The sequence below is a fragment of the Macaca mulatta genome, chromosome 2, assembly GCF_049350105.2.
Source record: "Macaca mulatta isolate MMU2019108-1 chromosome 2, T2T-MMU8v2.0, whole genome shotgun sequence".
In the NCBI taxonomy this organism is placed as follows: Eukaryota; Metazoa; Chordata; class Mammalia; order Primates; family Cercopithecidae; genus Macaca; species Macaca mulatta.
Genome location: NC_133407.1, coordinates 161,686,086 through 161,710,005, shown reverse-complemented (window position 1 = coordinate 161,710,005; position 23,920 = coordinate 161,686,086). Strand labels below are relative to the sequence as shown.

General features: G+C 39.6%; 1 long non-coding RNA gene across 1 annotated transcript in view; it reads right to left on the bottom strand.

Moving 5' to 3' along the window:
* LOC144339401 (uncharacterized) overlaps positions 1-23,364 on the bottom strand; it is a 42,161-nt gene extending 18,797 nt beyond the window's left edge. Inside the window, exons 1-2 of the long non-coding RNA XR_013414387.1 lie at positions 23,049-23,364; positions 6,664-6,865 (exon numbers count right to left, since the gene is read on the bottom strand). This is a non-coding gene — a long non-coding RNA (uncharacterized LOC144339401). The remainder of the gene's footprint in view (positions 1-6,663; positions 6,866-23,048) is intronic.
* Between the last annotated feature and the right edge of the window lie 556 nt (positions 23,365-23,920).

Below are 23,920 nucleotides of genomic sequence, written 5' to 3'. Positions count from 1 at the left end.
AATGACTACTAAAAAGTTTACGATAGCAGGAGAAAATGCTTATGCTATCTTAAATAAAAATTTGAGTGTATGTATTGATACCAAGAAATGGAAATTTGAGTGTGTACACTGATACCAAGAAACTGAAAAATGACATTCCATACCTTTAATATTTATTATGTATAACAAATGAGGTTTACATGGATGTTTTTATCTTATTTCTGATATGTCATGTAGTTATAAATACTATTTTATTTGCATTCCTGCTCTGCAATAATTTTGAAGATAGATAATTTATTTTATATCATTGCTATCTTCATTTTTTTAAATTCTCAAATCCAGATGAAATTATCAAAGTCGATAAAATAATAATTGTTCTATCTTCTTATTTGAAGATTAGTAATGTGTTGATTTTGCTTCCTTTCTCTAGTTAGCAGTGATGTCATCTGTTATTTTTAAACTTCCTTAAAATAATATATGTTATCTACTTCTAATAATTTTTTCTTATTTACCATTTTGGTCTAAACTAATTCACAATTATTTCGTCTTATTTCTCCATGTTTAACTTGCTTTAAGGCTCAGCACTGGTGTTTTCAGCCATGGCTTCTCCATTTTAAGCCTTTCTATTTTAATTCATTTATTATTCTGGAATATATCCTTAAATAATTTATTTAGAAAGGCTGTCTTGGTGATGGTATTTCTGTTGCAGTTGTTGTCTTGCCTGCTTGGTGACATATTTCTATTGAGTTCACACTTAACTGGCATCTTATCTAGGTAGATAATGCTAACTCAAAATTCCGCAGATATTGTTCTGCTATTTTTTGCCATTTAGGGTTGAATAAGATGCCAAGTTGGTTTTTGTTTCTCTGTAGTCATCCTATGTTTTCATTTTGTTTTTTGCTTGGCGTTTGGAATTTAAAATGTTCACAATGATTTGCCTGGATGAGATTCGATTTTCAAAACTTTGCTTTGACATACTAAACAGTTTGAGTTCCTAGATAATGCCCATTTTAATTCATACGAGGAAATATCTTCTAGTATAGTTTCTGCTTGATTCATTTTATGTTTGTCTCTTAGGGACAAATCTATTAATTTTATAATGCTGTGTTTTTTTCAGGCTTCTGTTTCAGAATATTCTCTTTCATCAGTTTAATCCTTGGCTATAGTAGGAATGAAATCATAAAAGCAGTAGTTTCTGTTTGCTCTCCTTGGTTATGCAGTCCTCACAGAACATCTCTCCACCTCCCACCCCCACCCCAGCTCAGTGAAACTCTCCATACCTTGGTTGTGGAAATTGGCAGGGGTGGGTGGCTACTCACTCCCAATCCACATCCATAATGAATCACTTTTTATTATCTTACCAAAATCTGTAGATTATTCTATTTTGTAGCTGTGGAGATTTGTTTTCTCTTTCTAATTATTTTATTTTCTAGGTTTTTTGAGGGAATTTCAAGAGGGGAGATTTTTTTTAGTCAGGTTCATCTTAACGTCATGTCTGGAGCTCAAGCCACTGAATTATATATTTTTTAATAGATGTAGACCTACGTCAACGAATTTAAACTGCAAGGAAAGGGTTAAATTTCTTCCTCAAGTGTGGTCAAAATCTGTAGAAAAAAGAGGAACAGCTTCTCTTAAAGAAAGTTAGCTGGGTAGGTACACAGTCATTGCCGAGGAAGGCTTGCACAGGGTGAAAGCTTTGCTTCTCTGCTGCTGTAACAGGGACTACCACAGACACACGGACGAGTGGGGTCATTTCCAGATATTAGGCCACAGCAGAAGCAGACAAAATGGATCCCCAGTGGTGAGTAATAATTCTTATTCTTTGCAGAGAAGTTATGAGTTGAGACTGCAGTGAAAGGCTGAGGTTGAAGATGGTGCTTTGTTGTGTGTCCTCCACTTAGTTCCTAAGTGGAGAAGCCTTTATTTTTTCTACAAAAGATCTTTGTCATATGAAGGTGAGAATTATTTGCAATGCCCAAAGCAGTTTATTGGTGGTAGTTATATATATCTTTTAGGTGCCTAATTTTGGTTTTGTAAATTTGTTATTCAAATACTGAATGTTATGGTCATTGATTTTAAGTGAAGAATCAGGAATTTTTAAAATATCTTCCTAAGAATGACAAATAACAGGGAATATGTTTTTTGTCTACCAGGGTCAGTTTGGTCTGAGGGTGGAGGAATGAGATAGAGAAGATAGAGGGTGAGAGATCAAGAAAAAGAAAGAGAAAAAAGTGATATAAGGAGAAAATACAAAACTCAGTTAATATGTCATAGTCAGGCCATGGGAGATTCTGGGCAGGGTTGGGTAGTGGAAGGATGTAGAGTGATTAAATTAGCTACCATGTATTGAACATGCATGATGTGCTGTGTACTTTACTAGTGTTATTTCACTGAATTTTATTATTCACAATGACTTTTGGAAAGATATCATCATTCTTTTTGACAGATGAGGTAACTGTGGCTTAAAGAGGCTAAATAAACTTGCCCAAGTTCACACTATTCATAAGGCGTAGAGCTAAAATCTTTCCTGCCCGCTTCACTGTGCGCCAGAAGGTTTCTCCGTGCTGTGGAAACTTCCTGGAAGGAGTCACACCGGCCCTTCTCTTGGATGGTGGCAGCTGGCACCAATCACTACGTATTTATTTATTTATCTACTTTTAATTATTTATTTTTCAGACAGAGTCTCGCTCTGTCGCCAAGCTGGAGTGCAGTGGCGCAATCTTAGCTCACTGCAACCTCCGCCTCTAGGATTCAAGCCATTCTCCTTCCTCAGTCTCATGAGTAGCTGGGACTATAGGCGTGCGCCACCACGCCCGGCTAATTTTTGTATTTTTAGTAGAGAAGGGGTTTCACCATGTTGGCCAGGATGGTCTCGATCTCTTGACCTCGTGATCTGCCCGCCTCAGCCTCTCAAAGTGCTGGGATTACAGGCGTGAGCCACCGCGCCCAGCTGTCACTAGGTACTTATAATTACTGTTCTTTGAAACTCGAAGTAACTTTCATCTACCCAGTGCATACTGGTTTCAGAAAAAGCTTTGTTGCTTTTATTTCAGAAGATTAAAATTTAATTTTCAAGTAAAGACTCCTTTTGCTCCAATGGAATTTTGAAATGTTATACTCGTATGAAGAAAAAAAGAATGTCAGAATTTATAATTTTTATGGTACCATAGAGGGGATACTACTTAATTATGCCAGCACTGTCTGCAGAGGTCTAAAGAACCACAGGCTGCTGTCTATATTGAACTTGTTAAGATTCCTTTTGTTTCAGAGTGCCTGAAGATTGGTCATGAACCAAAAATGGCCGTTAAACAATGTTTACTCTCATAAGAGGTGAAGTAAACCCAAATTAAAACAACAGTGAAGTATCATTTTTTTCTCTATGAAAGAGATAAATATTAAATTTTAAAAAGCAAGTAAGCAAGAACCCTCCATCTTGCTAAGAAGGGAGGATTATTTATACCCTAGTTGCCCACTAACGGAGATATCATCTTTCTGGATAATAATCTAGTGATACATATCAAAGCTTTTAAAATGTATATGCCCTTTAACCAAGAAATTCACCTTTTAGGAATTTATCCTAAGATATAATAATACATGTTCGTAAAGTTTTAGTGATGGATATTTTTCTTGCTATTGTTTCTAATAAGGAAAATCTTAGAAACAACTTACATGTTTAAAAACAAGTGATTGATTGTTTATGGAACATCCATAATGGAATACCATGTAATTATTTAAAATTCCATTGTAGAACAATTCATAATATATTTAGTTAAAGGGGAAAAATGCAGAACGAACAGTGATGTATACAAACAATATTAATCAGAAATATAGGTGGTTTGTATTTTCTTCTGTGTGATTTCGAACTTGAATCCCATCTGCAAGCAGAAAAATAAAGCTAAATATTTAAGATAAAAAAAAATAGCTGTTTTTTTTCAGAGAAGCAACAATCTAGTGGTGTGTGATAATTTATAAGTTGCGAGATTCCATAGTTAGGGCTTTAGCCCTTTGCATTTATCTTTTGTCATCTCTTGAATCCTCTTCAAAATACACCCACTCTACCCATAACTCATTAGATCTTGAAAGCAATGTTCTGATAGAATTTTATATTTAGAACAGGCCGGAGCACTCTTCCCTTATTTTACAGAAGTGATTGCATGACTCTCTAGGGTGAGTTGCATATTGAGAGGGAAGACAATGCAGTGGCTAAGTGGCCACACGTTGAAGCCAGGCTGCTGGGGTTTGAATACCAGTTCCCCAACTTCCTAGCTATGTGATTTTGGACAAGTTGCTTAACCATTGTAATTCCAAGTTTCTTGTCTGTAAAATGGGGGTATGGTAATATGTCATAAAGTAGTTATGAGATTTTAATGAGATAATCCATATAAAGTGCTTAGAACTTTGTCCTGCTAAGTACTCAGGAATTGTTAGTAGTTTTTATTACTATTATTGTTTGGATTAAGAAACAGAGGAAAAGTGATTTGTCCAAGATTATACAACCACTTAATGGCTTTACTAGGAACAGAATGGAGGAAGGTTTTTTCTAGCAGAAATGTTCAGTATCCTCTGAGCCTGGCAGGACAACCCCAGGTTGTGCTTTTGGGATGCAGGAGCTGATCTGAAACAAGCAGTACCCAAGGACAAGGCCAGCCTCCAGGGAGTGACTGATCACAGTGGGAAGCCAAATGGTAGAAAGCCAAGTGAAGTTAGGGAAACTGAAAGTCAAGTTAGGAGGAGGAATGAAGCCTGGAGCAAAGAGCTACTATAAGAGAGAGCAGATGACTCAGAGACACTCATGGGAGGTTAATGTGGTTTGAAGTCTCAAGGTCTGGGTAATTAAATAGACAAATGGGGTTTAGATGCATGGGGGAATTTTAAGTATAGCTTTGAGAAGATGCCTAATGGGGAGTAATAATAGAGGATGAAACTGGGTGGGGTCAGAACAAGGAGCTCAGAGTCCAGGCATCCAGCTATGATCATCCTAAAGGAACAGCCTAAGTTTGAAGAATCGTAAACAGAGACATTATAAAATTTACTTTAAAAAAAATCCCCTGGCAGAAGAATGAGAACTGATTTGGAGTGACAAGGTGATCATATAGGAGACTATTGGAGTAAGCCAAGGAGAAATGGTGAGGGCATGAAACCAGGGCAGTTATGGTGGAATCAGAGAGGAGAGCATGCATTTAAGAGATATTTAAGCACCAGAATTGACAGAATTTGGTTTTTGACAGATGTAGACACTGGGAGGGGAGGAGAGATCTAGGTACATAGTGGCATCCTTCACAAAATGGAAGGTATAGGAAGCAGAGTGGGTTTGTGCCAGGCAGAGAGAAAGGACAGATGGTGAATTCCTTCTTTAACGTGTTGAGTTTGAGGTGCCTGTGGAGCAGCTGGATGGAGATGTTCAAGTAGACAAGTAGATATTCAGGTGCAAGTTCGAGAAAGAAGAATGGCCTGGAAGGCACATGAAGAGTCTTCTGCATAAGTACAGTTGATAGCTGAAATTCTCATTGTGGGTCAATCCAGTAGCAGAGAGGATGGAGGACTGAATTGACAGGAAGCCAAGGACAGAACCTGGAAAACCTCGACATTTAAGGAGGGAGATGAGGAAGAAGAATCTACAACAGATACTGAGGAGAGGCTAGAGAGACTAGAGCAGCCCAGGAGAAAAGTGGTGTCATAGAAATCAAGTGGGCCTGTAATCCCAGCTACTTGGGAGACTGAGGCACGAGAATAGCTTGAACCCAGGAGGCAGAGGTTGCAGTGAGCTGAGATAGCACCACTGCACTCCAGCCTGGGTGACAGAGTGAGACTCCGTCAAAAAAAAAGAAAGAAAGAAATCAAGTGGGGAGATGGATGCAAGAAAGAGGAGAATGCATCCATGGAAAGAGCATGTTTACCAAGCTTCAGTGTTGAGCACGTGAGATGTGACATAAAAGGTAACTGTAGTGACTACATGCTAAGCGTTGAACTGTGGCTCCCTCAAAGTTCATATGTTGAAGTCCTAACTCCCAGGACCTCAGGATTTGGTCATATTTGGAGATAGGGTCTTTACAGAGATAATAACATTTAAATGAGGTCATTAGGGTGGGTCCTAATCCAAGACAATTGTGCTTATTGTAAGAAGGGGAACCACACAGTGGGAAAGCAGTGTGAAGACACAAGAAGACGGCCATCCACATATAAGCCAGGGAGAAAGGCTTGCAGCAGATTCTTTCCTCACAACCCTCAGAAAGAACCAACCCTGTGGATACCTTAAGTTTGGACTCCTGGCTTCCAGAAAAAAAATAAATTTTTGTTGTTTAAGCCACCGCAGTCTGTGGTACTTCGTTACCACAGCCCCAGCAAACCAATACACTTGGCGAGAGTGCATACAGCCAGAGAAAGAAGCTGTGAATAAGTGCATCAGGGAGGAGGGAAAGAAACCAAAACAGGATTGCATCACTTAAATTAAGAGTAGAAACATTTCACAAAGCAGAGTGTAGTCACAGGTCAAATTCTGCAGAAAGGCGAAGTAGGAGAATGACTGAAAATGTCAGTCCAGAGGCCCTCAGTGACCTTTGCAGAACGCTCCCAGTTGAGTGGAGGCAGTAGACTTTGGAGAGCTCTGAAGATGGAAGCAGCACAGACGGTCTCCTGCAGAAAGTCTGGTGATAAAATGAGACCTCCTCACTGGAGTAAACTCACCTCTGCTGTCCGTGGAAATAATCTGGAGCCAAGCCAGCTAGACCCGGAGTTCTTCCTTCCTCCATTTTAAAGGTTAAACAGAGCTGAGGTCAATGGCTCATGCTTGTAATCCCAGTGACTCAGGAGGCTGAGGTGGGAGGATGGCTTGAGGCGAGGAGTTCAGTTCAAGACCAGTCTGAGCAACATAGCGAGACTCTCATTCCTAAAAAAAAAAAAAAAAATTTTAATTTAAATTAAAAAAAAAAAAAAAGGCTAACCAGAAATAAAATTCGATACTTTATTTTTCCCACCCAAAACTAGTTTGGGAAGGATTTCTGGAAGAAAATAATTTTTGCAGTCATTTTACATGTTGGATTTTCAGTACATATACAGATTCTATTCTGTAGTGTCAGTTCAGAGGCAAGCTATAATTTGAGGCTTTGCAGAGGTAAAGCCTCTGGTGAATCTGGTGATATAAAGAAGAAAACAAGCCCAAGAGAAATTTCAGGGATCATTTATAATTTACATCAATAAGCAGATTGGGAAAAAAAAAACCCATTGGAGATTGGAATAGAGAAACATTTTCTTAGAAAGCTTTGAGTCAAAATTAATCTTTCTCTAGTGGCAGGAATATGATAAGCCAAACAACCCTAATGTCACAGCTCTATATTATTAGGCATCAGATTAATCAGATTTGCACTAAAACATCAAGTAAAAATAAAAGGAATGAACATTTGGTTAAGTGAACCAACTAGTCAATACAAGCCAGAAACTGGTAAAACTGGATAAACCTAAAATACTCAGCTACCCAAAGGCCAACCTAGATTATCACCCCAATCTTACAATTATTTTCAACCTACTAAACAATAAATCTTTATCGAGAGTCTGATAGTTTAAGGTACTGTGATGAACACAAATGAAATCACTGATACCTTTTTTTAGTCTATTTAGAAATAGAAACCCGCAATTACGAAATGACAAAAGCAATTAATGCAGTTAATAATTCAGTAATTGTTTTAAAAAGAAATAAACATGACAAAGTTCATTCACTAAATACTAAAGAAATGCCAATTCAAACACCAATGAGATATTTTCCTGTATCAGATTAGACAGCAAAACAAACAATCCAGTTAGAAAAATGGGCAAAAGATATAAAAAGACATTTCCCCAAAGAAAATATACAGATGGTGAACAACCACATAAGACAGTCAACGTCATTTGCCTTTATGAAAAAATTAAACCACTACCTACCTATAAAAATGGTTAAAATAATAAAAAATAGTGACAACACCAAACGCTGGCAGGATGCAGAGAAACTGGATCATGCATCCATTGCTTGTTGGGAATGTACAATGGTCAAGTCACTCTAGAAAAAAGTTTGGCAGTTTCTTATAAAACCAAACATGCATTTAATATATGACCCAGCAATGCGTTCTTGGGTTTTGATCCCAGAAAAATAAAAGCCTATGCTCCTGAAAAAATCAGTATATGAATATTTATACCAGCTTTATTCATAATAGTAACAAACTGGGGAAAAAAAGTCCCTCAGTGGGTGAATAGTAACACAAACCGTGTGTGCAAGATGTTACCACGGAAGGAAGCTGGGTGAAAGGTACACAGGACTTCCCTATACATATTGTCAATTTATTTTGAATCTATAATTATTTAAAAAATTAAAAGTTTAAAAAGTAAAAAAAAAACAAAAATGTTCATCTTCACTAAATATTAAAGAAATGCCAATTCAAACACAAGATATTATCCTTTTACAAATTAACAATTTATGTGGATTTTGGGATGGTTGGGAGTAATCATGCTAATAAGTATGCAATAAGAGTATACCTTCATATACTACTGATTGTGGGAATATGAACGGGTAGAACATTTCTGGAAAGCAATTTCTGTCAACATATATCAAGAGTCTTAAAAATGGTTGTGCAAGCAGACACCCTGGGCACTTCCAATTTGTCTATGTTCTTAGTAAATTTTTTTTCAGTTCATTCAGCATCTTTGTTCCAGGCACTGTGCTAAACATTAAAAATAAAGCAAAGATGAGTAAACATGATTTCTGTTCTCAAGAATTTCAGTTTTGTGGTAAATATATCAAAGGTGATTTTTTATAAGAGTTTTTTATAACTGTGTGACGTTTCATAGGAGCATGAAGGTAGCTGTTTCCTATTTGCCTGTAGGCATATGATGTCTTAGGTAAATGCAAGGGTTTTGAGTTAGTTTGGTTGGTGTCAAATAATAAGTAGTTAATAAATCATCTTCTATTTATTAGTGGTATCACTTTGGGAAACCTATCAGCTTCCTGAACTTCAGTGTCCTCTGTAAGATGAGGCTACTAGCACTTGCCAATGCCATGAGGAATATAATAATTTATAATGGACAGGAAGTCCTATGGAAAAAAAATATTTTAGGACTCGCATTCTTTGCTTTAAAATCTATTATTTCCTATATTTTTAATTGTCAGAGTTCTCTAGCTCTGCCTTTCTGATTGATTTCCAGCAGATGGACTCTTACCTATAACCTAGAAGTTGCTATAGTAGATCTCCTAACTATAGATAAGAGAAGGGCATGCCAAATGCAGTTCAATCAGGTGAAAGTCAAGCAACAAAGCCACCTAAAATAAATTTTATGTAAGGTAGGGATGCCAAAAACATTAAAATAAAATTCTATTCTATAATAGTAATCATGTAAGTGCTTTCATGACATTGTCTATGAAAACCTGCTTTTTCGCTTTCTGGACTTCTAAGTAAGTAAGCACGTAGAAAGAATTTTTTTTGTTTTAAAGACGGAGTCTCACTCACTTTGTCACCTAGGCTGGAGTGCAGTAGTGCAATCTCAGTTCACTGCAACCTTCACCTCTGGGGTTCAGCCTCCCCAGTAGCTAGGATTACAGGCACATGCCACCACACCCAGCTAATTTTCTTGTATTTTTAGTAGAGACACAGTTTCATCATGTTGGCCAGGTTGGTCTCAAATTCCTGACCTCAAGTGATCTGCTCACCTCAGCCTTCTAAGGTGCTGGATTATAGGCATGACCCACCACGCCTGGCCTAGGAAGAATTTTAGAAAGAAAGCTCCATATCAGGAATTGAGAAGCCGGTGTTTTAATTGAGAATATATTTGCACAAGTCTTGGCATAAACATTGGTTTACAAACAAACATACAAAGTAATGTTCATTAATCTTGCATCAGGAGCTGCCCAACAACTCCGAAAAGTCAGCTTATGCAAAACCAGCCAAGGACAGATGAATCAGTCAAACAAGAGGGAAAGGGGAAGGGAAAGTGTCGTTCACAGGCAGTCTTTGAGGCAGTGCATAAACTATGCCTCTCCACCATCCAGACAAGACAACTGTGACACAGGGTTGACAAAGCAGGACAATAAAGGGTAGCTGCTCGTAAGGTGGGGATGATGCTGGAGCAAGGGGGTGCCCCAAGAGGCAAAAAAAAAAAAAAAACGATAGCAAACAAATATGTCAAAATAGTCATAGTAGTTACCTCCTGGTTGGTGGGATTATGGAAATAGGATTATTTCTTTGACTAAAATTGCCAAATCTTCAGTACAACTACATTGCTCTGCTGAGCAGGATGAAATCAAGTTGAAAAGTAATCTAGTAGTGAGGTACAGCCCCTATGCCACGAGTGGCCAACATAGATCCTCAGATGACGGAAGTGAGTGATGCAGGCCTGTGGTTTATGTACAGCTCCATGACGTATGAATGGCAGAAGCTGTGTACGCCCACAGGCGAGTCCCATTTCGAGGAGTACTTCTGGTCACCACTCTGTCGTCCTGTGTATAAGGATGTGGTTCAGAACAGCCAAGTCTTATATTTCAAGAGGAGCCAGAAAGGCAAACTTACCAGTGAAATCCTAATATTTATATAATGGCTCAATGTCTGGAGGGGCTGGTTTGGTATAAACCACCAATTTTACCTCTGACCTCTGTTAGTGCATCAGAGGTTCAGGAGAGAGTGAGAAAATTGTAAATTGACTATTTTAGGAATATTATATTGGGGCCCAGGCTGCAGTGAGTCAGAGCTAGAAAGTAGGGGGCTGGAACTATTTGACTATTAATTTATTCAATAAAGTTTTATTTAATGTTAGAAAGATGAAGATGAATCAGATGGAAATCCTGTTTAGAAGCTTCTATGGGAAGAGATATTACCATAGGTAAAATGTCTTAGCCTCTAACAGGAATTATGGCATACTCTATTGTATCATATATGATCTCGTTTAATCATCATAACCGCAGGAGGTAAGTACTATCATCCCGGATTTTCCACAAGTGAAAACTGAGTCTTGCTTAGTTACACAGCTGACAACAGAACCAGGATTCCAAATGCCAATCTGATCCCAGAGCCAAGCTATGAACAACCATGCTATATATTATTATGGCAGATCAGGGAAGGAAGACATTACTTCTAGCAACAAGAAACATTTGTGGATGGAAAGATTTGAGCTTGGAGAGAGCTGTGTTGAGCCATGTCCAAAACAAGTTCTGGCAACCATATGATAAAGGTAAAAGCCAGAGATTGAAAAGTAAAAGCTTGTGGACTAAAAATGGTCCTTAGACAGAGAGTCATCAAAACAACAAAAAAAGCCAAAAACCTTAATCATAATTAATTGCGAATATTTCAAAAATCTGGAGAATTCACATAAGTTTAGATTTCCAGCTCTTCCGGAGAATTAGAATATCTAGTAACAGTGTGCTAATAATCCCAGATGCATATACTGCATGAAACATTTTATCATCCATAGGCTTCTTAATTTCCTTAACAGCAGTAATATTAATAATTTACATAACCTGAGAGGCTTTCACCTCAAAACGTAAAGTCCTTCTAATTGAACAACCTCCTACTAACTTAGAGTGACTATACGCATGGTAACAACTGGTGAATCTGGCAGAGGCTGCCCAACTTCCAATGGGGTATAAACTATCCTCTTCCTATGCAACCTGCTTGCCTCATTTATATCAGCTGCTTGGATGCTGCAGATGCTTGAGTCTAAGAGCTGTGGTCTGGAAAGTGAGGCCCCAACAAGGAAGAAGGAACAACCTATGGATCAAGGGAGGTGAGAACTGGGAGTCCAGAAATGAAGGTTATTTGCAGCAAGTCTGGACCGAGCCATTCCACTCCTTTGAGGAGACAAGATTCTAAGGAAAAGGCCATTTACATTCTGCTCTCCAAGATCTCTGAGTGTTGGAAGAAACTGAATTGGGGGAGAGGGGGAAACTTGACTGGGGCTCAATACAGACATGTAAATTTGAAGGAAACAGAGTTTAGATGACAGGCAGTAGAAAAGTTAATGTGTCCATTCTATGGCTAACCCAAGATTCTGTTTCCAGGAGATCTCTCTGGCTTGTTAAGTGTTCACGGTTGCAGGGGAAAAGTTAGAAAAAAAGAAAAACAAGCCAAAACACAGCCCCTTAAATGTTTCTAATTTTATTTTCAAACAATCAGGCAGAGTAATCCCTTTACACACTCTTCAGGCATTGGCTGAGGGTCCCAGTCAAGAACCATTCAGTTCTGGGGGCCTTAGGAAAAATATTTCCTATGATTAAAGTAACTTTGGACAGGTTATTGCCTTCCTTGAGCCTCAGTTTCTTTGTCACTTAGAAGGCTGAATGGTTTCCACGTTCAGAGGGTAAGGAATAAGAGGGTGAATGAAGAAATATCAAGTACATAGCTCAGAGTAGGAAGAAACAAGTGACCACTGTGATGACCAGGGACAAGGCTAAGAACTTACTCAAAAGGTACCCAGCTGCTCAGTATTCTGTCCAAAAAACAGACACTGACATCAATCCAACATTCTAACAGTAGTCACATAGCATTATCAGCTAGAAATGAAAACACATTCAATTCTATATTCTGCTAAAAGCTTGAGGGTCACACTAGCTGTGTGATCCTTGGCAGCTGAACAAAACCCTCTGAAAGGCAGCTTCCTCACCTATAAATTTTTTTTTAATATTTATTGTGAAGATTAAATGAAGTAATGCATTTAAAATACTTAGAGTGCCTTAGAGTTCTAGCAGAGTGCCTAGCTCATAGTAATCAGTTAATAGATATTGACTTTAATAAATAGATACTTAACTGAGCCTCCACTCTGGGCCTGTTACTATGCTAAGTACCAGGAGTAAAGGGAAATGAAACACGTTCCCCAAACTTATGGAACTCAGAGCAGGCCAGCTGAATGAGCAGTGACTTTTTAACAGGATGAGGAAACTGTTATAATGGAAAAATAAATAGTGTGAAGAGGGACTAAGGAAGATAAAGATATGGTGAAAAAAACAGGGAAGGGTTCAGGCTCCAACTGTGGAGTGATCTGGATCTGAAAGGAAGAGTGGAGTATTGCAGTAGAGAAAGCAGGGAAGACATTCCAGGCAGAAGAAACAGCTTCCACAAAGGTAAAGAAGGCAAAATGTTTTCAAAGGTTCTAGGGATGGGGGATGGTGGGGAAGATGGTCACGGAATAGTGAATGGTTCAAGTGTAAGTGTTGTATGGGTTGTGGAGGCAGTTGTATGCGTTGGGTAATAAAATCAGAAGAGAAAAATTGAATTCACACTTTGAAAGGCCTCGTGTGTCTGGCTAAGAAGCGTGACCACTAACTCGTGAGGAGTAAGGCGTGGGTCTTTAAAGGAAGGAAGTTTCATAATCAAATTGTTCTCCATGAAAGATAATGAAGGGAGTCACTGTTGCAATCAATCGTCCAGACTAGAGGTGACGAAGACTCTAAAACTGGCCACCAATGAATTGAAAGTGGATGGTGAGGAAGAAAGAATACAGGGTGACATAAACACAATATGTAAACTCCAAGGTATGAAAATGGCCTCTTCCCTTCTTCCTTACCACAGTCATCCCAAGAGACCAAAACAAAAACACAGAAAATCTCTTTTAAAAATAATCTCTTTTGTTTGTATGCAAATAGGCCATCCACAGTGAAAATGCAACTCAAATTCAATATTTTGTCTGCAATCTGCCAAATGCAAAGACCAAATTGGTTTACAAATACTGTCCTTCTTAAAAATTCCAACTCCTCACATTAAAACTATAGCCAGCTAGTGCAAGTTAAGATTGTTTGCAATCTTAAATAAGATTTGAGTAAAGCTGAAATTGAGACACTTTTCAAAAGAGGCCATCCCTTACTCACATTGCTAAAGAGTAGAAAGAGTGACACCTTTTACCAGAAAATTTCTTTCAGGCAGTAATGCCTCTGTGTGGCGGCAGACCCTTCAAGTCTTCCAGATAAAGCATGTGGTGGAAGTAGTAGGGAGCTGCAAACATTGCAACTCTATGATTCTGCATCACCGACTTGAAAACTACAAGCCCAGGTTGACAAATGCACATTTTAAGTGTTCAGAGAAGTCTTACGTGCCTTGGTCACAAAGATGCCACAGGGAAGTAAGTCTTTGAATGTGCAGTGCCCTGTCCCCACCTCTGTTGTGAAATGGAAACTTAAAAAAAAAAAAAAAAATCACTGATTTAGAAAACCACTGGTTTTTTTTTAACAAGTTTAGTCATATTGCCTGTGTGCTATATACCCCAATCTATTTCATTTTACTTTGTAGTGTACATTTAATTTATACTCAAATAAATATTTTACATAAGGTGCTTTCACGGATCTTCATGCTTCCTTAAATTTTAAATATGCTGCCATTTGTTAAAATGTGTTAGTTTTGTTATGTATTATATCCCTTCCCCCTGCATGCATAGAAAAAAAAATATGAACTTAACCTTCAAGCAACTTTTACATTTAGAATATTACCTCATTTTATTTCTTCTAACTGAGGTTATAAAGAAAATGGCAAATGTCATATGCTTTGTAAAGAAATGACAGTTTCTCAGAATATGTAAATGCACACCCTTAGACAAATAGGCCACTTAAATTCAGAGTCACAGTCTTTTGAATATTGGTTTAATATTCTCAGGTAAAGATTGAAAAGGTAACAAGTTTGGGAATCAGGTATCTACTTTGAGTTCTGAAAGGTAACATCACAGGTGTTGGTAGTTTATTGATATTTAATTTTTAAATGTGCTGCTGTATATATTTCATTGGTATGAGAAATATTTTACATAGTTATGTTATTTGTTAAATAATAGACCATCTTTTTATAACCTATCAGAAGAAGTCCTGATATTGTAAGATTAGATTGTAAATCCTACTGAATAGCTAGAATACAGAATTATTAAATTGGAAAGGAAGTTAAATCACTTAGACTGTCCTTCCCCCAGGAAGTTCTCTCTACAGTGTTATCCATGACAAATGTTTATGCAGGCACCCTAACCATTTAAAATATGAACAGAAGGAGAACAGATATATCGATAAACCTATTCCTGAGACAAGAGACCGGGGGAAATTTTTTTTAGCTGTGACCTACACAGCTAGTTAGAATCTACCTCATGCTCTTTAGATGGTGTTTAATCATAAGGATATCATACATAACTGAAGTTATGTAATGTTGAAAATCATTTGGTGGCAAGTACCTCAACTTTATTAGGTCAGTGTAGGTCTCCTAAATTCAACTATGGTCTCTAGGAGGGCAGGGACCACACTTCTTAGCTCACCCTGGATCTCAAGACCAGTCCAAGGCCTTCATTCAGTCAGAGCTAGTTAAGAATTTGTTGATTGAATGAAGGAAATTTTAAAAAACTAGAAATTCCAAATGGTGCAATTACATCTGTGAATTTTAAGGTGTTATTGGAAAATGGGAAATATTACTGAGATTCGAAGATGGATAGGAACAAAGGTAAAGCATCAAAAATGTGCATATTTGTGTATTACTAGAGTCAATAGTGATTGCCAGTTCCTATGCAGCCCTGGCACCACCTCTGAAACCTTAGCCAACCCCTTCCATGAGGTGTTGAGATACACGACAGACAGGTGATGAAGGAGAGGTGCTCTGGATGTTGCCTTGCCGCTAGATCCTGGTCTTTAGTGTCCGTGTCCACGGGGTGAGTTGTGAGCCCATCAGTTTCCCACACTACAGTCCTTCTCTGGCTTAGCCTTGCTTCCGTGTCCTGCGGTCCAGGTCCCCCCAGCCCCTGTGGCCTGCCCCTAGGGATGGACCCTCCTCCACACACTTCTGAGAAGCTCCTGATTCTGGGCATGCCCCAGCACACCTCGACTCCACTCTGCCTTGTCTCCATCAGACCAGAGACCTCACTTAGACCCTGGGTACGGGGTTGCTGGTTCCCCATGTGCTGCGGTTGTCACTAGCCTGGGCTCTACCCAGGCGCCCATCTTTCTCATCTTCCACACTGCCCGTTCTGCTAAAGCAACTGCACATCTGAAGGCTATACTTATCCCCAATTCAATGGTACTTTTTCTAAAATGCATACACCCTAATGCTTACCCTTTTGACAACTTTCTCCTGAACCTACCTTTTAATATAAGCAAATTCAGTCTTCAATTCAAATAAGTGTATTTTGCTGCTGAAGCCACCATGTGATTTTGAGAGATAGTAAAGACAGACAGTCTTTTGCATTCACTTGTGGAATCCTGAAAATACCTCTTAGTGTCCCTTGCTTTTCTGACTTCTCGCTTGAAGACATCTAGACAAAAATGTGTCCCTGGGTCCTAGTTTCTGGGTTCAGAAATTGATTAAATGCAAGAAAACAATATACATTGCCTCTTCCTTAGCATGCATGAATGGTAGGTGTGAATTTGCATCATGAGAAAGTAAATAAAAGAAAATTCCCCAGGGCAGCTAGGGAGGCAGAAAAAGCCAGCCTAGGATGGGAGTGGAGGACGTGACAGAGGTTAGGAGAGTGAGAGTCCGTCCCACCCTACCTCGGTCACTTACTGGTATGATATAAATGCTAAGACTGCAAACTTTTGGCTCACACAAAGAAAAATACTCAACTTCTAATGCTTAACTATGTAAAATTTACTTTTAAAGTACAAGTTACAATTGTGTCGCCCCTCAAAGAAACAAGAAACTCATTACATTTCTAAGAATGTTCCTTCAGAAACATGGAACTGAAAGCTATTTTTAAAAATTGATCTGGCCCTTAGAAAACTGGGGCCTTTTCTTTAATTTACCTAAGGAATTGACATAAAAGTCTAGGGTTCTGCACCAGAAAAATGCAGAAAGTGTCAAAATAGAAGGCAGAAATACAAAAGGAGACTTTTCGCAACAACGTTCTATGTCTAGCATTTGATTCCAAGGGTGCAACATGGGGAAGTGAACAATGTGGACTGTGAAATTGATGCTAATTTTCTTTCCCACTAGTCTAGCAGCCCTCTAAAATGTCACATTATTAATTTAGTTACTTTACCAGAAATCCATGTATGTGGTTAGTGTGTGTGTGTGTGTGTGTGTGTGTGTGTGTGTTTAATTAAGAGACTTTACTTATTTTTAGAACAGTTTTAGATTTTCAAAAAATTGAGCAGATAGTACAAGAATTCCCATCTACTCCCTTTGTGGCACAAAATTTCCCCTATTTTTACCATCTTGTACTAGTGTGATGTATTTCTTACAATTAAGCCATTGTTGCTGCTTCGTTGTTATTATTATTTAAAGCCCATAATTTACATTAAGGTTCTCTCTTTGGGTTGTACAGGTCTATGGATTTTGACAAACATATAATGTAATGCATCCACCATTATAGTATCATACAGAATAGCTTCACTGCCCTAAGAATCCCCTGTGCTCTGCCTGTTCACCCTTCCCACCTCTCCCCAACTCCTGGCAACCACTGATCTTTTTACTGTCTCCACAGTTTTGCCTTTTCCAGAATGTTCTATCTTTGGAATCATACAGTATGTACCCTTTTCAGACTGGCATCTTCATTAAGCAATGTGCATTTAAGTTTTCTCCACGTCTTTTCACATCTTGATGGCTCATTTCCATTTATTACCACAAAATATTTCGTTGTCTGGATATACCACAGCTTTACCAACTGAGGGGCATCTTAGTTGCTTCCAGTTTTTGAATAAAAGTGACTATACATATTCATATATTTTTCTTAGTTGTGACCTACACGACTAGTTAGATTCTACCTCATGCTCTTAAGATGGTGTTTAATCATGAGGATATCATACATAACTGAAGTTGTATAATGTTGAAAATCATTTGGTGGCAAGTACCTCGTGTGTATTCATGTGTAGGTTTTTGTGTGGACATAAGTCTTCAATTCAATTGAATAAATATACCTAGAAGTGTGATTGCTGGATCATATGGTAAGAGTATATTTAGTTTTTTAAGAAACTGCTAAACTATCTCCCAAAGCGGTTTTACCATTTTGCATTCTTACCAGCAATGAATGAGGCTTCCTGTTGCTCCACATCCTCGGCAGCATTTGGTATTGTCAGATTTTTGGATTTTAGCCATTCTAGTAGATGTGTAGTGGTATCTTACTGTTTTAATTTGCAATTCTGTAATGACATATGATGCTGACCATCTTTCCATATGCGTATTTGCTGTCCGTGCACCTTCTTTGGTGAGGTATATGTTCAGATCTTTTGCTCCTTATTAAGTTGGGCTGTTTGTTCTTTTATCTTTGAGTTATAAGAGTTCTTTGTGCATTTTCGATACCAGTCCTTTATCAGATATATCTTTTGCAAATATTTTTTCCCAATCTGTGGCATGTCTTTTTATTCATATAATGGTTGATATGTGTTTCTGCTTTAAGGAGGAAGGGTTTTAAAAATACAATTTACAGTAGCAGTAAAAATAAAAATTCACTGCAAATGTCTTATGTTCACTCTCAGGTAATGTCAGGGAACTAGGGACCCAGCAGAGTTTAATTAAAGGGGAGTGTCAAGTCCTGGGGGCTGTGGCTGACAATCCTACTTTATTAGCAATTGTGCAGCAGGCTGAGAATAAGAAGACAACCCAGTCCTGAGCTGCATCACTTCTAAATTAAGAATAATTCAGGAACTGTGTTTACAGTGAAATCCTGTCCTTCTCACATAGATTATATTATGTATAGGATATGAATTTCCATCCATGAATCCAAGTACATAAAAAATCATCACTTTGAAAATTTCCTTTAGCTCAACTTAATCCCATCTGTGAGCCTCCATTCTGCTGGTTAAACAAGAGACCGTAACTGGGTCATGCAGGCGTCACCTTCCTTTCCTGCAGCCCAGTCAGAATTCAAGAAGTTCACCTGGTACCTGGAAAATGATGGAAGGACCTCAAGTCCCTAGTCCGTCCTGGTTGCCATTGGCACCCTTACTATCTGAGCCCATAGTGGCCTGTGAAGTCCGGCAGCTCCCTGCCCCCATGCCACAGTGGGAAATGAGAATATCTACTGAGGCTGGGCCCCATGAGCAAAGCACACTGCCTTTCTAGGTATGAGCCATCACACCTGAGGTTGCTACCCCTCGGGAGCACGGACAGAGGGTTAGTTGGGTTTCTACTGCTCACGGGACCCATACAACCATCCCCTGCCCTCCCTTCTTGCATTTCAAAAGCATTCTCTCCCTCTCCTTTCACCTCTAAGCCACCTGCATCATCTCTTCCATGGGCTTTCACAAAAGTCTCGATGAACCTTTGATCTTGTATCTCTTCTGCTTTCCCCCTTGCACAAACCTCTGCATCAAGAAAGCTTAGAAAATAAACAGTAATTAACATTTCAATAAATAATGCTGCTCTAATTATTTGTGAAAACTATTCTATATTAGAACTCCCATCAGCGCCACCTCCTAGAGTGCTTTTACACCTGACCACTGGCCACAGGAGGCCACTTCCATATAACAACAAACAGATGACTGAACTTGGAAAACTCAGCTAAATGTTCAGATGTTTCTAGACTCCCATGGGTTTCTGGCTTTGTCACATGGAGTAGATCTCTGGTGAAGTTTGGTGAGGGCAACTTTCACACCCACACATACCAGCTGCTGTGTGTAGCCTCTCCCCCTCTGGTTGCTTATCCTTGCAGCCTTGGCCTCTTCAGTTCTGAGAACATCAGAGAATGAGGCAGTGGAGGAAGTAGGCCCACACAGAAAGCAGCTTTCTGAAGTAACCTCAGCAACTTCCTCCTCACCAAACACAAGGAACTGATCTTCTCCATTGGGCTCGGCCTCCTGTCAGCCAAGGACAACGCTGTTGACCACTATCACAGTTGGCCCCGCTCCACCCTCGGCTCTGATGACATATGTGGGAGTTAGAGGAATTTTGATTGACTGACTGCTGGCCTGTCACACAAACAAGATGGGGCAAGGGGGTTGTGATCTGATTTGACATGTGAAAAAAAAGCCATGGTCAGCAACCCCCTGCAACTGTTGAAAGGCTAATTCAATCTCAGACTCATTAACAAAAGTGATCTTGTTCACTGCCTGTTCTGCCCTGAGAGCCTTCTCTGCGAGGAGGTAGGTTGACTGACTCAGGGAGAAGGGTGCTGGCGGCAGAGCTGCCAATGGATGAGGGTCCTAGAGACCATCGGCATGAGGGGCAGTTGAGGACTGTAGTATTCAGCCGAGAGGAGAGACTACTAAGGAAATTTACAAAATCAGCTTTCAGTTATTTGGAAGGGTTTATATAAAAGGATAAAATAATATGTTCTCGTAGTTCTAGAAAACAGGACAGAGACAAGTAGATGGTACTTAAGGATCAGAGGAGTGAGTGTCAGTAGTTTGGGGATTATTTATAAACAAGATATTTTTCTGTTAACTCTCTTATCAAATAGTGAATTTCCCAACTTGACAAGTAAGAAAGCACAGGCTAGACATGTATCTGTCATGACACTGAAGGGGTCCTTGCTTGCTTGAGTGAGAGACTGGAATGATGACTTTTGAGGTCCCTTACAGCCTAGTAACTCTAGCTAAGTTGGAGAATAAGAGAATTCCATGACACCATATCACCCCTGATTTCGGCTGCCTGCCTCACCATTCATCTCTCTTTACTCTTTTTAATATCCTTCTACGTTATAGCATTGGAGGAGGCTACTCTAAGTAGGAACTGAAATAAGTAGATTAAAGAAGTGCTGTGGAAGGGAAAACAGTAAAACAACTCTTTTTTTTAAGAGCCTACTATTGCCAGCATCTGTGCTAGGCACCATATATATGCCATTCTATTTAATCCTCATGACATGCCTATGAGATATTTAGTATTACTTCTGTGAGGAAGCCAAAGCTCAGAGAGGTTAAATAACTGCCCCAAGAACACACAGGCATTAAGTAGTGGAGCAGGGTTTGAACACAGGTCCCTGTGACTCCAGAGCGCACTGTGATATTTATTTTTACTGATCTGTTTATGGAAAATGATACTGCTTTCTGATTTAGTATTAACACAAAGATTTTTTTCTAAATAGATTTACTTAAAGTATGTTATAAAAATACTATATAAATAATGAAACAGATTTTACATGAGTATGAAGTGTTACTAGTAGCTAGAATGATGAAAGTTTGGGAAATACTACTCCCAATATTTTGACAGCTAGCCTTTCAATTTAGCCTGTCTTATATTTGGACTGCTGAGTACAAGGAAAAGAAGGAAACATGAAAATTAAGTGAAATATGAGTTACTTCCCCTATGCTCTGATAGGTGGGTAATTGGTCATATGTTACAATGAGAAAATCAAATGAACCCTTTCAAACAACAGCAAAAAAATTGTGATTGTAAAATCCAGAGGAAAACCCCAGGTGGGATCTATCTGTATGAAGGATGAAGTTTCCAAGGTCTGAACATAGAATGACTGGGAGGAAGTGATGACCCTGTGAGTCAAGACCCTGGACTCTGGGGGAGCCCTGTGGGTTTGAGAAGCCCTGGATGAAAGGTGAAGGGTTTTACAGACCTGTTTACAGACCTCTGTAGTGACAGAAGGGAGGGAGATCTTTGTGCAAAGGTCAAAGTAAGAATTGGGAAAGTCTGAAAAGAAAATAGGAAAGTAGTAATGAAGATGAAATAACTGCTTGGCATACTCAGTGCCACGTTATTTACAGGCAAAGACTCCTTTGTTTTTCATAACAATGCAGCAAAAAGTGATTATGAATCACATTTCATAAGTGAGAAGACTGATATTCAAACATGCTCAATAACTGGCCCGGGGTCCAGTGGTCAAGCCAGGACTGGACCTCGGACCACCAGTTCCAAACCCACACCCCTTCCCTTGCACCACACGCTTTTGTGTGGATGAGCCTCCACAACCCTGTCAACAACAAGCTGTCAGCTTGCGACTTTGACACAGCTAGCCTCCAAGAGATCAGGGAGGCATGCCCAGAGGGGGCTGCTTCTCTCTTTTTAAGCTCAAGTGCCACAGACCTCAGAGGCACGTAAATGTCCCCCACATTGAGCAGAGGACTTTGCAGTGCCTGATCAGGGCAGAAAAAGGAGGCATGCACCTGGGGGAAGATCATATATGAGTGAAACCTGTCCCCGCTGAAGCACTAGGTTTGGAGAAATCTGCTGGGCGTTTACACACCTTTCCCACTTCTGCTTGTGACTTGTAGCCAAACTCAAGAGCACCACCCACTACCGGGAATAGTGGACCAAGGTAACAGAAACATTCTAGATTCATACAATTGGGGTTAGATTAGGATCATCTGAAAATAAAGGTTGTGTACGTCAATTGCCTTCTAACAGGATGGGTGGAGAGGTGTACTTAATGAATGATTTGGGGGAAGGGCTAGAAGTGAAGCACCTGGCCTCTCTGCTCTCACTCACTGAAGACTGTCTTCTGAAGCCTGTGGAACTCAGTGCCTGCCACATGGTTGCCCACATTTGTTGAACTGAACTGCATTTTCACCTATGGGCTTCAAAGGCTGTATGTACTCTGGGATCTCTGGGAATCTGTCAGGGAAGGCCTCTTTGTCATGTTTGTGGATGGGGCTGCCTTTGGGGGTTTCCCAGGGCTTTACACTCATGCTCCGAGGGTACGTTTGTAGTCATTCTCATCAGTGGAAATGCCCACCTGCCGACAGAAGTTATTTGGAACCAAGCAAGAGCACTGTCCCTGGCTGTGGTGTTGTTTCTCTAGTCAGTTCCCCTTTTTGTATTTGAGTTCTGCCGTCAGTCCTGACATTATTTTCCTCTCTGCAAGGAGCCTTAGGAGGTACGGGGAGCTCGCAAAGACTCCTTTTGTTTTTTTCTTACTACCTTGCTTCTGTGTTCCTTGGGAATGCTGCTGTGCTTATGCATCTGGTCTCTTTTTGGAGCTGCAGTGGACAGGCATTTGTGACAGGTATGTTTGTGGAGGCTCAGACGCCTAGGGAGTGGCATGAGATAAAGCTGCAAGATGCATCTGGGCAGAGGTGCTGATGAGCTAATGGCCGGCCAGGGAATGAGTAAAAGGGGTTGCAGAGAGCATGCTTAAAACCTCTGACCATCAGGTTTGCTTCTCAGATTGACTACATTGGAGGTGGGATATTACAAAAAATGTATCCCTTCCTGCCAGATCCCTTCATCTGTTTTTTGTGAGCCAAGAGACAGAATAGGCAGGAAATAGAAGGTGCCACTTACCAAATAACTGGCAGCTGTCCTTGGCCTTGGGGTGCTGGGGTCTCTGAGCAGCCTCTGCTCTAGAAGAAGCAGTCCAAAGATGTCAGCTGGCCCCGCCTGAGTCCCCTGTGCCAGTGGGAAATCCAGAGAAGGGGGATTTCCTCCTCTTGCAGCCTCTCTGCAACGGACTTACTTGGCTTTCCTGTTTGACCTTTCCCTTCTCTGGTCCAAAGACCCTTCCCCAATATTTCTTCCCATCCAAGTGCCCCATCCCAATATTAGCCCCACTTGGCACCAGAGACCAAGAACTAATTTAAAAAGAAATATTCTTGGGCCAAAAAAGAGCCCAGGCAAGTGATTGAAAGTACTGTTTCACATGCTGTGAACATATTTGCATTTGCATTTGCAAACGGGCTTAAAATATCATCTCCATTAATAGTAATTTAAGGTTCTGGAGAGTCAGGTGAAAATAGTTTTTGGCAAAGGGAACTTCCTACTCCTCTTAAACTGTAATAATGAAGGAGATGAACTGTTTGTCTTACATGTAACCTCAATTTTGGGACTAAGGCCCTGGACTAAAATGAGTCTATTTATGTGCTCAGACTTGCAGTTCGTGTTATATCTGCTGCTGCAGATACCATTAATATTATTTATGTGAGCTATCCTGTGTATAATGGAAGCTTTTATAAATCTCTATTTATGTGTTCCTAATATATTTATTAAATGCTTGCTATATTCCAAGTACTAGGGACTTAACAGGTAGCATGAAAGACATAAGGTGAAGCTGTACTCTTGGTTTCTAGCCTAGTGGGGAAATCACATTAATTTAATCACACTAAACATGACTACATAGTGCTTTAAAGGGGAGGAAATCGTTCTATGTGACTATATCA